The sequence below is a fragment of the Carettochelys insculpta genome, chromosome 2 (genome assembly GCF_033958435.1).
Source record: "Carettochelys insculpta isolate YL-2023 chromosome 2, ASM3395843v1, whole genome shotgun sequence".
Lineage (NCBI taxonomy): Eukaryota > Metazoa > Chordata > Testudines > Carettochelyidae > Carettochelys > Carettochelys insculpta.
This window is the reverse complement of record NC_134138.1, coordinates 273,461,019-273,473,368: the sequence shown is the minus strand read 5'-3', so window position 1 is coordinate 273,473,368 and position 12,350 is coordinate 273,461,019. Positions and strand designations below refer to the sequence as shown.

At 48.9% G+C, this 12,350-nt stretch overlaps 1 protein-coding gene across 3 annotated transcripts in view; it reads right to left on the bottom strand.

Moving 5' to 3' along the window:
• Positions 1-12,350, bottom strand: part of ZBTB47 (zinc finger and BTB domain containing 47) — a 103,680-nt gene that overhangs the window by 42,966 nt on the left and 48,364 nt on the right. Inside the window, exon 2 of one of the 3 annotated variants that reach the window (XM_074985197.1) lies at positions 11,451-11,540. The exons of 1 other annotated variant lie outside the window; for it this stretch is intronic. The gene's annotated coding sequence lies outside the window, so the exon portion shown is untranslated. Of the gene's footprint in view, positions 1-5,113; positions 5,291-11,450; positions 11,541-12,350 lie in introns of those variants that run through there. One more of the 3 variants, XM_074985198.1, reaches the window with a different exon arrangement.

Sequence of the window (12,350 nt, the reverse complement as noted above, 5' to 3'; positions counted from 1 at the left end):
GGACCCATGGTGAAACCTATGGATCGTTCTCTGATGATAAATTGCAGACTTTTTTTTTAAGGGATCGTTGCTTTTCCCAGTGCTGTACACCTGCGTGATGCTGGTCATTACTAAAGGCAGAATTCACAAGAATCTAGAACAAGCATGTCAAACACGCAGCCTGACTGAATTTTTTTTGTGGCCCTAGGGCTAGGAGCCGGCCAAGGCACACAGCCCCGCCTGACAGTTCCAGCCCTGGGGCCCCAACTAGAGCCAGGGCATTCCCGGCAGCCTCGGAGCTAGGAGCTGGGAGGGGCGCAGAGTAACTTAAATGTATGTTTAAATGAAAAAAATATTATATAAAAGCAAATAATTTTACACATCAGATGTTATGAACTATTAAAAAAATTATAAACCAGTAAAATTCATATTAAGTATTACATTCTCAATTAAATGTATTGTATTATATACAGTAATGACCCCAAAATATTATAAAATATACTTAAAACATAATTCATAGTAATAAATAATTACAACTTTTCAATAGAAGTACATTTTCTTTGGTGGCCCTGAAAGCTATCAGTTTTCATTGTGTGGCCCTCGGTAGGCTCTGAGGCTGCTGCTACACTACCACAGTCCCATCAGAGGGGCCACGGTAATGAGGCAATTTGAAGCAATCTGAAGTGCTGACATGCATATTCAGTGCCTCATTAAAATAATGGCGGCTGCACGAACAGACATAAAATTTCAGATTGACAGTGAAGACAGGGGCAGCTTCGAAATAAGCGCCCCGCTTTGACATTCCCTTACTCCCACAGAACTAGATTGGAGTAAGGGAAGGCCGAAGCAGGGCGCTTATTTCCAAGCTGCCCCCATCTTCACTGTCAATCTGAAATTTGACGTTTGTTCGTGCAGCCGCCATTATGCTTATGATTCAACCCAGTTGAATCGGCATGTCAGTGCCTCATTAGCCTGCTTTGAATCGCCTCATTATCATGGCCCCTCTGATGGGACCATGGTAATGTAGCAGCAGCCTGAGTTTGACTTGCCTAATCGAGAATGCCGACTGCTTGCCAGGGAAACACTGACGGGCAGGCTGGGGGAGAAGCAGAGGGGCACACAACCTTACCGTGTATAAGCTAACCCTGCATATAAGCCAACTTGAAGGAGGATGAAACTAACAAGCAAGCGATCCCTGTATAAGCCAACCCCCAAGCTGCTGCCATTGCAATATAGCCTTGCTCCTTGAGACTTCTACAGATTTCCCAGAGATCTCCTGGTCTAAGCTCACTACACCCCTCTGTTTCTCATACTTGACTTGGGATAGCTGTAATGCACTCACATATAAGCCCCTACCACCCAGCTGAGGGCATACAAGCCAGAGGCGAGCATAGCTCTACCGCAGTCAATGGAACGACAGCTGCTGAGGCTCTCTAGCACTTACAACATGGTAAGCCATTAAACAAGCCCTCAGCTGCAAAGAGTTTGGATGTGCAGTCTCCCAGGCACATGCTCTGTACTTTGCAGTGGAGGAACGTGTCATAGGATGGTTCAGGGACTTCCTGGCTCACTATACTGTCCCGTTTTGATGAGCCCCACACTAAATACTTACTAAGTTTGCAGATGATACCAAGCTGGGAGGGGTGGCAACTTCTTTGGAGGATAGGGTCATAATTCAAAAGGATCTGGATAAACTGGAGAAATGGGCTGAGGTAAACAGGATGAAGTTTAATAAGGACAAATGCAAAGTGCTCCACTTAGGAAGGAACAATCAGTGTCACACATACAGAATGGGAAACGACTGCCTAGGAATGAGTACAGCAGAAAGGGATCTAGGGGTTATAGTGGACCACAAGCTAAATATGAGTCAACAGTGTGATGCTGTTGCAAAAAAAGCAAACATGATTCTAGGATGCATTAACAGGTGTGTTGTGAACAAGACACGAGAAGTCATTCTCCCGCTCTACTCTGCGCTGGTTAGGCCTCAGCTGGAGTATTGTGTCCAGTTCTGGGCACCGCAGTTCAGGAAGGATGTGGAGAAATTGGAGAGGGTCCAGAGGAGAGCAACGAGAATGATCAAAGTTCTAGAGAACATGACCTATGAAGAAAGGCTGAAAGAATTGGGCTTGTTTAGTTTGGAAAAGAGAAGATTGAGGGGGGACATGATAGCAGTTTTTAGGTATCTAAAAGGATGTCATAAGGCAGAGGGAGGGAACTTGTTCTTCCTTGCCTCTGAGGATAGAACAAGAGGCAATGGACTTAAATTGCAGCAGGGGAGGTTCAGGTTGGACATTAGGAAAAAGTTCCTAACTGTCAGGGTGATCAAACACTGGAACGAATTGCCAAGGGAGGTGGTAGAATCTCCATCACTGGAGATATTTAAGAAGAGGTTAGATAGATGGCTTTCAGGGATGGTCTAGAAAGTGCTTGGTCCTGCCATGAGGGCAGGGGGCTGGACTCGATGGCCTCTCGAGTTCCCTTCCAGTCCTAATCTTCTATGATTCTATGAAATCATGGAGCACCAGGGCAACTCATCAATGCCCCACCACCTGTAAGCTTCAGCCTGGATCCAGCTCTCTCCTTGGTGATGCTATACTCTGCAAAAAGAAACACAGAGAAGATACACAAAGAGCAGCTCTCTGAAGCCATGTCTACACGTGCACGCTACTTCGAAGTAGCGGCACTAACTTCGAAATAGCGCCCATCACGGCTACACGTGTTGGGCGCTATTTCGATGTTAACATCAACGTTAGGCGGTGAGACGTCGAAGCCGCTAACACCATGAGGGGATGGGAATAGCGCCCTACTTGGAAGTTGAACATCGAAGTAGGGCACGTGTAGCTGATCCGCGTCCCGCAACATCGAAATAGCGGGGTCCGCCATGGCGGCCATCAGCTGAGGGGTTGAGAGACGCTCTCTCTCCAGCCCCTGCGGGGCTCTATGGTCACCGTGTTCAGCAGCCCTTAGCCCAGGGCTTCTGGCTGCTGCTGCTGCAGCTGGGGATCCATGCTGCATGCACAGCGTCTGCAACCAGTTGTCGGCTCTGTGGATCTTGGGTTGTTTAGTGCAAGTGTGTCTGGGAGCGGCCCTTTAAGGGAGCGGCTTGCTGTTGAGTCCGCCCTGTGACCCTGTCTGCAGCTGTGCCTGGCTCCCTTATTTCGATGTGTGCTACTTTGGCGTGTAGACGTTCCCTCGCAGAGCCTATTTCGATGTGGTGCTGCGCAACATCGATGTTGAACGTCGACGTTGCCAGCCCTGGAGGACGTGTAGACGTTATTCATCGAAATAGCCTATTTCGATGTCGCTACATCGAAATAAGCTACTTCGATGTAGGCTTCACGTGTAGACGTAGCCTGAGTGTTACATTTCATGCCAGTGCCACTGGGCTTAATTTACTCAGGGGAGATGCGATGAGTCATGTGATACTCAGCAGAATAAACATTTCTCTCCCTCTTCTTGATCAATGGCCAACAAAAGATTCATTCTAATGCCCACTGGGTTGCTAACTCTTGAAATCCTATTGCAAGTTTCACCCTATCTGGCGTTTCTCTTAAAGTTCCCAGATCCTGGACTCAGGTTAACACCCAAGAGTCTCAGCTTTCTTCTGAAAACAAAGGTCGGTCTCTAGCCCCCGGGGTTGCAAAGAAAGCTGAAAAGCACAAACCCTAAAGTTGCACCCACCAGAAGAAAAATTTTAAAATCCCAAAAAATAGCATGAGTTTTAAAGACAATCTCAAAATTTTTGGAGGTCCAGCTTGTGATTTTTGAACGTGTAGGATTAGCTATGCCGCGTCTAGGAACTGCGGTCTGTCAATTGTGCTGTTGCTGCTTGTACAGTGCTGTTGGTGTATGGGGTGCTGTGGAAACAATGGGGCCCAGCACTGGAGGAAGTCACAGTCTGATTTGGGCAGGTTCAGCACAAACAATTAGTGATCAGTGTCTGGCCGGGAGCAGGCAGTGACTGAACACCGGTCGGGGTTGGACTGGTGAGCAGAAAAAGCAGCAATGATAATAATATGCTTCCGCACTGCTATCACTCTTCACCCCACAGAGCACTTTGAGGCACAAAACGCCCCTTCAGATGTTCTTTAGGGCCTTGAAAATCCCATCTGTTGTGCAGATGTCCCTGCTTTGTTGGCTTGAGTCCACTGAACAACACTGAGTCCCTGTTTAAAACAAACAGATTCCAGATACACCGGAAAGGCCCAGTACTGTATTAATGTAATTTCCTTTCAGATGAAAATGCACCCTGACTCCAAGAGGTTAGGGGATAAGCCCTAGCAAGTCAGCAGGAAAGCTATGGCGAGAACCTGGGCATCTTGATTTGCACTTATCTTAGCATGATGCTGCGGCATTATTTGCTTTCGCTCTGCGGCATGGGACAATCTTCAGTTCTCACTGGTAAAAGGCCTTTGCTTCTCAGTGAGTTCTTCTACAGTCAACGATTCAGGTCAGGACAAGCCACGTTTATTTCCGAACCGTGTCTAACTTTTGTTTGACAGAAGGGCTGCACCTAACTGCTTCCGCAGCTGGTTTCGTGCCTCTTCTGACACACCTTTCTGCTGTCAACCTCCTCTCTCTTTGTTAGGCATTCAGAGCTTTCTTTATTCACAGGGGTCATGGCTGCATTCACCAGAGAAGCACTGATGGCGGTGGGGCTAGCTGAGGGAGATAAGCCAGACCAGTGGCTCAAGCATCTCCACTCCACCACTCCCCAAAGCCAGAGGCTGCATTTTAACTTTAACAAATTCATTCTGCGTACATGAAATCAATAACCCCTCGCTCCTCCTTTAGCAGCTCTGATCAGTCCCAGAACCAGCGATGACAACACGCACCTGAGCTGCCTCCTGCCAATGACCTAAGCTTTGCTTTCCAGCGGACTTGCTCCTCACTGACAGCAGATGCCGCCCTGATACGGGTACATTCACCAGCTCTCCCCGCACCCATTTCTTAAACAGAATGAATTCCAAAGCACCTGCCAACTGAGTCCCTAACTGCATCTCCCACGCCCTCAGCTATGGTCTCTGTGTTAAGCCGTTTCCCCAGGGGCTAATCCTGCAAGGCTGGCAATTCTCACTCTCTAGCTTCCATGGGATTTCTTAGCACCAGGCAGGATCGGGCCCTTCCAGCTCACCTTGAATCCAGCCAAAGTTGGAAAGCTGCTGGCAGACAACGGCTCCTCCACACTGTCACCCTGCAGGCTCACAGATTTAAAGGAACCATTGTGATCATCTGGGCTGAGCTCCGAAGTAACCCTCCCGCTGAATGCAGGGACGAGAGCTTGTGTTTGAACACGTGTGTCTTTCAGGAAGACGCCCACGTGAGGGATACTCGGATAACCTGTTCCAACAGGTACCAGCACTCTCTGTTAAAACAAATAATGGGTCTTGTTTCTAGTTTGGAATTCACTGACTTCGTTTTCTGGCCACTGGTCTTACTAGGCTTCCGTCTTCTGCTGTTGTTTTCTCTGTCAATTTGGCAGGAACAAGGTGACCCTGGCACAAGGGAACGCCCCTTTGGTTCATAAGCCAAATATCTGATTTGAGAGAAGCGACGGCTCCAGTGAAGTGATGGAAACCAGCTGGACCACCCTCCCCTCCTGGGGCTCTTTCACAGGTGAGAAGATACTCCTCTGTTCTATGCAATGAACTCCGGCAACGGCAACACAAAAGGGTGTCTGGCACAACAGAGCAGAGACAAAAGAGCTCACTATCCACAAAGCAAGTACAGCATGGACCAGAGCCATCGCTCCGGTGACAAATCAGTTCCGTCAGTCCACAAATCTCTACCACATCGCTGCCTAGAGAGACATGAGAGATGGATTCCACCTCCAGGACCCATTTGTGGAACCAATGGGAGGGGACAGGCTAATTTTAACTTACTTATTGTTAAGAGACACAGCCGGTGCTGCACAGTTTAATTCATCCCCAAATCCCGGGGATGACTCACTCTCCCTCATCCGGGGATGTTCATAGAATCATAGAACCAGAAAATTGTAGTATGGAAAGAAATCTCAGGAGGTCATTGAGTCCAACCCCTGGCTCAAAACAGGACTAAGGCCAACTAAATCATCCCAGACAGAGCTTTGTCAAGACGGGACTTCAAACCTCTAGGTATAGAGCAGGGGTCAGCATCACCCAGTATGTTTGCCAACTATGGCACACGAGCCGATTTTCATTAGCATACAGTGGGGGAGCTCAGCCCCACCCCACCTCCTCCATGCAGCCAGGAGCTTGCTCAAAGCCATGCTGCCTGTGGGTTAACTAAAGACTAGCTAATGCTACCAACCAACAGCCAAGTGGTAGAGCTCTGCATCTTCATGCATTTATTAATGAAGCTGTTGTAAGTAGGACTTATTGGTGACTTTAAAAAGTATCACTGGCACTCCTGCGGTACATAGGGATCAAAAGGTCAAATTTCAGCACTCCACCTTGGAGTAACCCATTCCAGTGCTTCAACACCTTAGCATGGATCTCAATTACAAGGGAAATTTTCCCACCTTTGATATGTGCAGAAATGGCACCCATCCCACTTAACTTAATTTACTTCTTACACAGGTCCTATTACTTACAAGTGACTCCCCCCACCTCTTCTTCTTCTTCTTCCTTCCCTCTAATCCCCTCACTATATAAACCCTTGATTCTTATTATATGCTCCAGATCTGAAGAAGTTGGTCTTACCCATGAAAGCTCATTACCCAATAAATAAAATTGTTAGTCTGGAAGGTGCTACAGGACTGCTTGTTTTGTGAAGCTTCCCTCTGAGACTTGTGAAATAATGTTCCCAATCCAGTGACACCCATTCAAGACCAACCACTGGCAAACACATTTAAATAGGCAGGTTTTGCCTGTAGGCATGTACAGGTATCGGTGTGGGACACACAAAACTAAATCAAAGTCCGAGCTCAATGCTTGATGTTGGCCTGAACCTAGGAACACAAGGCACAGCTATGAAGAACAAGGACGAGCATTTTTGGCATCCATCACTGGCAGCCAGTGATCTCTGAGATCAGCAGACCTCCTGCATTGGAGCTAATAGCTTTGCTGGCACTGTAGTTGGAGGGAGCTGGGCCAGCTTTCTCCCCACCCACCCCTTGGCCTGACTTGACACCACCGTCAAAACTTTATGGTTTGTTAAGATTTTCAGCGACGTTCCTAGGAATCCTAATAACTCTTCCAATGGGGACCAATGTGATACTTCAAATACTTCAGGGCAGGGGTGGGGGAAAGGCATTCAACCCGGGGAGGCAGGAGGGGATTATTAAAACCACCTGCGGAAAACAAGAGCAGCTGCCAACACATCTTATGAAACAAGCCACACGAATGGGGAATTAGAAGCAGAGGCATAACTGCAGCTCACCCACACATGGAAATGAAGTCACTATGACCACAAGCCACAGACCCTCACTCCTCCTGGTGAGATCTACTGTATCACAGGCTACATGTCCCTCCAAACATCCTTGAGCCAAGGGTTGTTGGTGTTTATTACAGTCACAGAGCAGAGTTCCAAGTGCTGCAATGCAGAAGTGGTCCTGATCACGAGAAGGTTAGAGCTGTCATAGTTCTCATCAGCTTCTGGAGTAAATGGCTGATGAGAAACTCAGGCTCTGACCCAGACTTTGTTTGCACGAAGTGTCCATCTTCCCTGGTAAGGCTAGAGACACAGGAACATCTGCAGGAGATGTTCTGGCAAAGGATGAAATGCTGGGCGGCTTTCCCAGGATTCTGTGTGCTGCCCAGAAAGACACTTGAGCGCATTGGAGGTCTGGGCACAGCAATGCCTTGCTTTGCTGTTTCACCCGCCTCCAAGACTGTGTGCTGCTATTTTTAAGTTACAACTAGAGGGGGTTGCAAAAATGTTGATCCTAACCATTTTTTGATGGAAAAGTAGGTTTTTGACTAAACAAAACAGTTTTTCTACAAAGTCTCTGCTTTCCATCAGAAAAAATACATTTGAAATGAATCAGCGCCCACAACCTAAATATTGCAGCCAAAATCCAAAATATTGTATTTGGGCATATTGCTAGTGCCTCATGGCCATTGTAGTTTGTTTGTCTCATGTCCCCATTCTCCTTGATTAGACTGGCTCCCCACTGGACTACATCTCCCATGATATACCACAACCAGCGACTCCCATGATGCACTACCTCTTCTCTTCATGACAGCAGCCAGGGTGCCTCCTAGGAAATGTAATCTAATAAGGCTGCTCAGTCTAGAGAGGACAAGGAGATCACTAGGCACTGCGGAAGCATTTCCAAATTGAAATTGTTCATCTTTCAAATTTTCACTGGCAAACACGCTAAACAATTTTCCAGCTACCTGTGAAACTAAGCTCATACTGAGTTTGACCACTGTGATCTAACTACAGAAAATTTCTCAGAAAATATTTCTGCGTTATATAAAGGAACAATAATTATTTATCTGAAAAGTGATCACATGGATTCTAGAAGATCAACTGTCCAACAATAACCTCAGACCTCAAATCTATTCCTCTTCTTTTCAGATTAAGAAGAATTTCTATTTTGTTTTTCCAAACAAGAACAGCACAGCAGGTTCTATGGCTAGTTTGTCTCAGGGAGTGTCAGACGCAAATTTTTTTTGGTAGTTATCAGGTTTCACCAGAATAATATTATATAGATAATCAGATCAACCATCTATCACTGTACACAGGAGAAAACAACAAGCTCTCATTAACAAATAAGCAGCATGGTAACTGGTGCCCTATGAATATGTACCAGGGAACAGTCAATTTGATGGATTCAACCAAGAATTACCTGACAATAAATTACTTTCTTCTACAAGGTGAAATTTGATACAGAAGCAGCCTAAGTGTCTTTGTACTTGTAATGGTGTGGGGTGCCTTAAGAACCTTTGTGGTTGGAGAGGTTAATATTTTTTCATACTGTGCCTTAAGAAAAATAAAATTACTATATTATTTTTGTTAACTCTCAATCTGCAAAATTCATCCTCCTGGACTACCTCACGCTTGCTGAGCAGGCCTTTCCTGATGCCAATATTATCGAACCTTGAAAGGATCATGAAAGTCCTGGAAGCGTGATGCATTTGCACAGACATGGACATAACCTGTGCCCAATCTGGCAAGCTCTCAGTGCCTGGTCTCCCTTACTGGAAACACCTTATTTCACTAACGCAGCTGGAAACAGTTCTTCAGTTCTCAGTCTAACTTAATTATTTCTGGAGGATTGGGAAAGTAATTAAGGTGTCTCAGGTACAGGAGAAGGCCCAGATCCTCAAGGCGCCTAGCTCCCACTGAAATCAACAGGAGTTAGGCACAGCCTGGTATTCATATGTCATATGCTTAATAAAACCTCCACCCAATTTCTGTGGCTGTATCACCCACAATGGATAGAATGAGCAGCTCTTTAAACCCACCAGATTAGAGGTTTGTGTCTCTGGGGGGACACCAGGGCTATTGTGAGGTTGGCTGGTATGTCATGGTGGAGAGGGGAGTCAGGGAAAGTGAGATTTTCTTTTCTGGCCATGCCTTTTGTGCGTATCTCTGTGACTCAGGCTCGGGCTGCAGTGGTTGCTCCAGCAGCTCCTGTCCTGCAGAGCCAGGACAGGCCAGGCTGGGTCCCCACTTCAAGCACTGCAACCTAACACACAGGATCACAGAGCCACTCAGGTCTGTCCCTCTGTCATGACAGGGGCACGGTCACAGCACCCAGAGTGGGGAGCCAGGCCCATGCCGTGGGGCACGTGAGCTGCCAGTGGCCACACCTCGAGGGAGTGCAGGGCAGGCTCATGCCCCAGCCTCCTCTGCCCTGGGCTGCCTTTTCCCTCAGCCCTGGGCCAGGCTCAGTGTTGCCGGGATGGAGAGGCAGACCGTCTCCCTTCCTCTGCTTTTATCCTGACCCGCAGTGAAGCTGCAAGCCCCGTGACCCTGACAGAATTCTCCATGAGGGTGCTGTGATTTCTGCCCAATCGGCAGCCCGAGCCACTGCCCCTGCCACACCTCTGACCAGTCAGTGAGAGTAACCCGCTCACTGAGGCACCGTCACCCTCCTGCGGTGGCTGAGCCACAGGCGGGCTAACAAGCTGGGACAGCCTTGGCTAACGCATGCTCGGGGCAGCTCTGCACGGCTACACCTTGGTTTAGAGGAGTTCTCCGCTCTTCCTCCCTCCCCTCAGACAATACGATGTGATCCAAGCGCAGCAAGAGGAGATCCAGGAATTCCCTGCCCCAGCTCACATACAGATGGTCTTTGCAGACCTCCCTGGTCCTTTATCTGTAACATATCCACCATGCTGCTCCATGCCCTATCCCTGCGGGCCTTAATCCTCACACAGAACACGGAGATAAGCATTGCAAGCGCTAAGTAGCCTTACTACCGACCAGCGCTATAGCTGTGACATGAAAATCCCCTTGGGCAGTCCAAGTAACAGGCAGGGAAGCACTGAAACCAGGAGGGGTGAAGGCGGACAATGCCTTCCTCCTTGGCCGGTGAGCAGCTGGCTCTTGCTGAGTCAGGGCTCTTACTCTAAGAGCTCAGCAAAGCTGTGCTGGCCTGGAATGGAGGAAACTGTAGTTTGTAGTTTGCATCCAGGTGGACCCAGGGGAGGGTGACAGGAAAAGGAGGGAACTTTGCAAGTGAGGAGAGGTGCAAGAGGAGTCTGTTACAAAGGAACATTTCTGAAGACAGAGGGGGAGCTGAAGTTCTGTGCCAGAGGACTTTAGAAGGCCCAGTGGGGGAGGGTAGGAGGCTCTCTTGTGTTACCAGCACCCAGTTTACATTATTTAAATTATGCCCTCCCTTCTTTCAGCGGCTCTAATCCCAGAGGTCTTGGTTCTCAGACACCCACCCCCGTTCCCTGTCCGTGGGTGACCTCACTTGCTTGTACGTTTGTGTTGACCCTCAAAAACACTTTTTGCCTCCAGTCCCCTCTGTCTCCATCACTCTTCACCTCGCTCGTCATCACCTTGAGTTGAGCGTGGCTCCAACTGAGCTCATCAGCTTTCCTCCCAGGCCTTCTCCACAGCCTCCAGCCTCCATCCCCCATCCTGATTAAACATGCCAGTGTCCTACGGCCACCCAGGCTCAGGACCTCAACTGCTTTCTCTCCTCGCCCACACTCAAACCAGGTCACTGACTGCCACACGTCCAAACTCTGCCTCGTCCTCCCTGCTCCCGTGGCCAAATCACTCAACAACCTCCTTATCTTCTCCTCGCAGGTCACCGATACCCGGCCGAACGCCTCTCCAGACAACCCACAAGGCAGCTTCCAAAGCCATCTTCCTTGCACCTTACTGAGACCATGGCGCCCTTCCCAGCAACAATGAGTCACTGCATTGGCTCCCCATTGCATGGCGCTCAGCACCGCACTTCCTGTCTTTGCCTCCATGTCCTGTGGCCCAGGCCTCCGACTCCCACCTGGTCTTCCCTCCCTTCCCCAAACAAGCCAGCCTCAATAACCTTCATCTCTGCCTCAAAGAGGGGCCCTGTTACCCACCTCCCCATTGCCTTCTGACTGGAATGCTTTCAACCAAGTCCTCAGGTCACATCCCCTCCGATGGTGGCAAACTCACATCAGCAGCAAAGCCTGTGAAAAGAACAAGGAACTGAACGGCCACGGTGGGTATGTGCCTGAGACAGCAACCATGTGGCCTGGCTGCCACTGTATCCTTGGTATTATTTAATATGGGTATCACAGAGCAGTGGTGGGTAACCTGTGGCCCATCAGAATTCTACAGGCAACCGAGGAGATATCTTGTTTACTGTTGCGCATGGCCAGGGCTGTGATTCCGCTGGTTTCCATCCAGATAGGTTTTTTTCTTTTTCCTACCAGTGTTACCAAAGCGACACGCACGCAGAGCAAGGGCACGTGAAGGGAGGCAGGCACGTCTGATGGCACACAACATTGACGGTGAGAGGCAGGCACTGCCTCGGCAGCCAATCGAAGTGCTTCTACGGTTCAAACGGCACAGCTCGCGCAGTTGAGGCATGTGAGCGCAGTTCCTCCTGGGAGAAAGTTTTGGTTACAACAACCTTGCAGCCCACTCCCTAGCCTAGGTTGCCTGTCGCTGCCCTAGAGGCTGGCCCCACTATACTGGGCATGGTACATATGCTCTGTAAGAACCAGGCCCTGGGCCAAAGAGCTCTCACTCTGAACAGACAGGATAAGAGGCCATAGAAGAAATAGAGCAGGGTCTCAAACTCACAGCCCGGGGCCCATCTGTGGCCTGAGCTGTTCCATAATCCAGCCTCTGCACAGCAGCTGGCCTGTGAGTCCCTGCAGCCCTGGGTGGATGTCCATACTCTTCCCCACAAGCCCAGCCCCTGCTCTGCCCCCAACCCCCGCATGGCTCCCCTTCCCTCACGCCCCCTCCCCCACGGGATGCAGCCTCAGGAA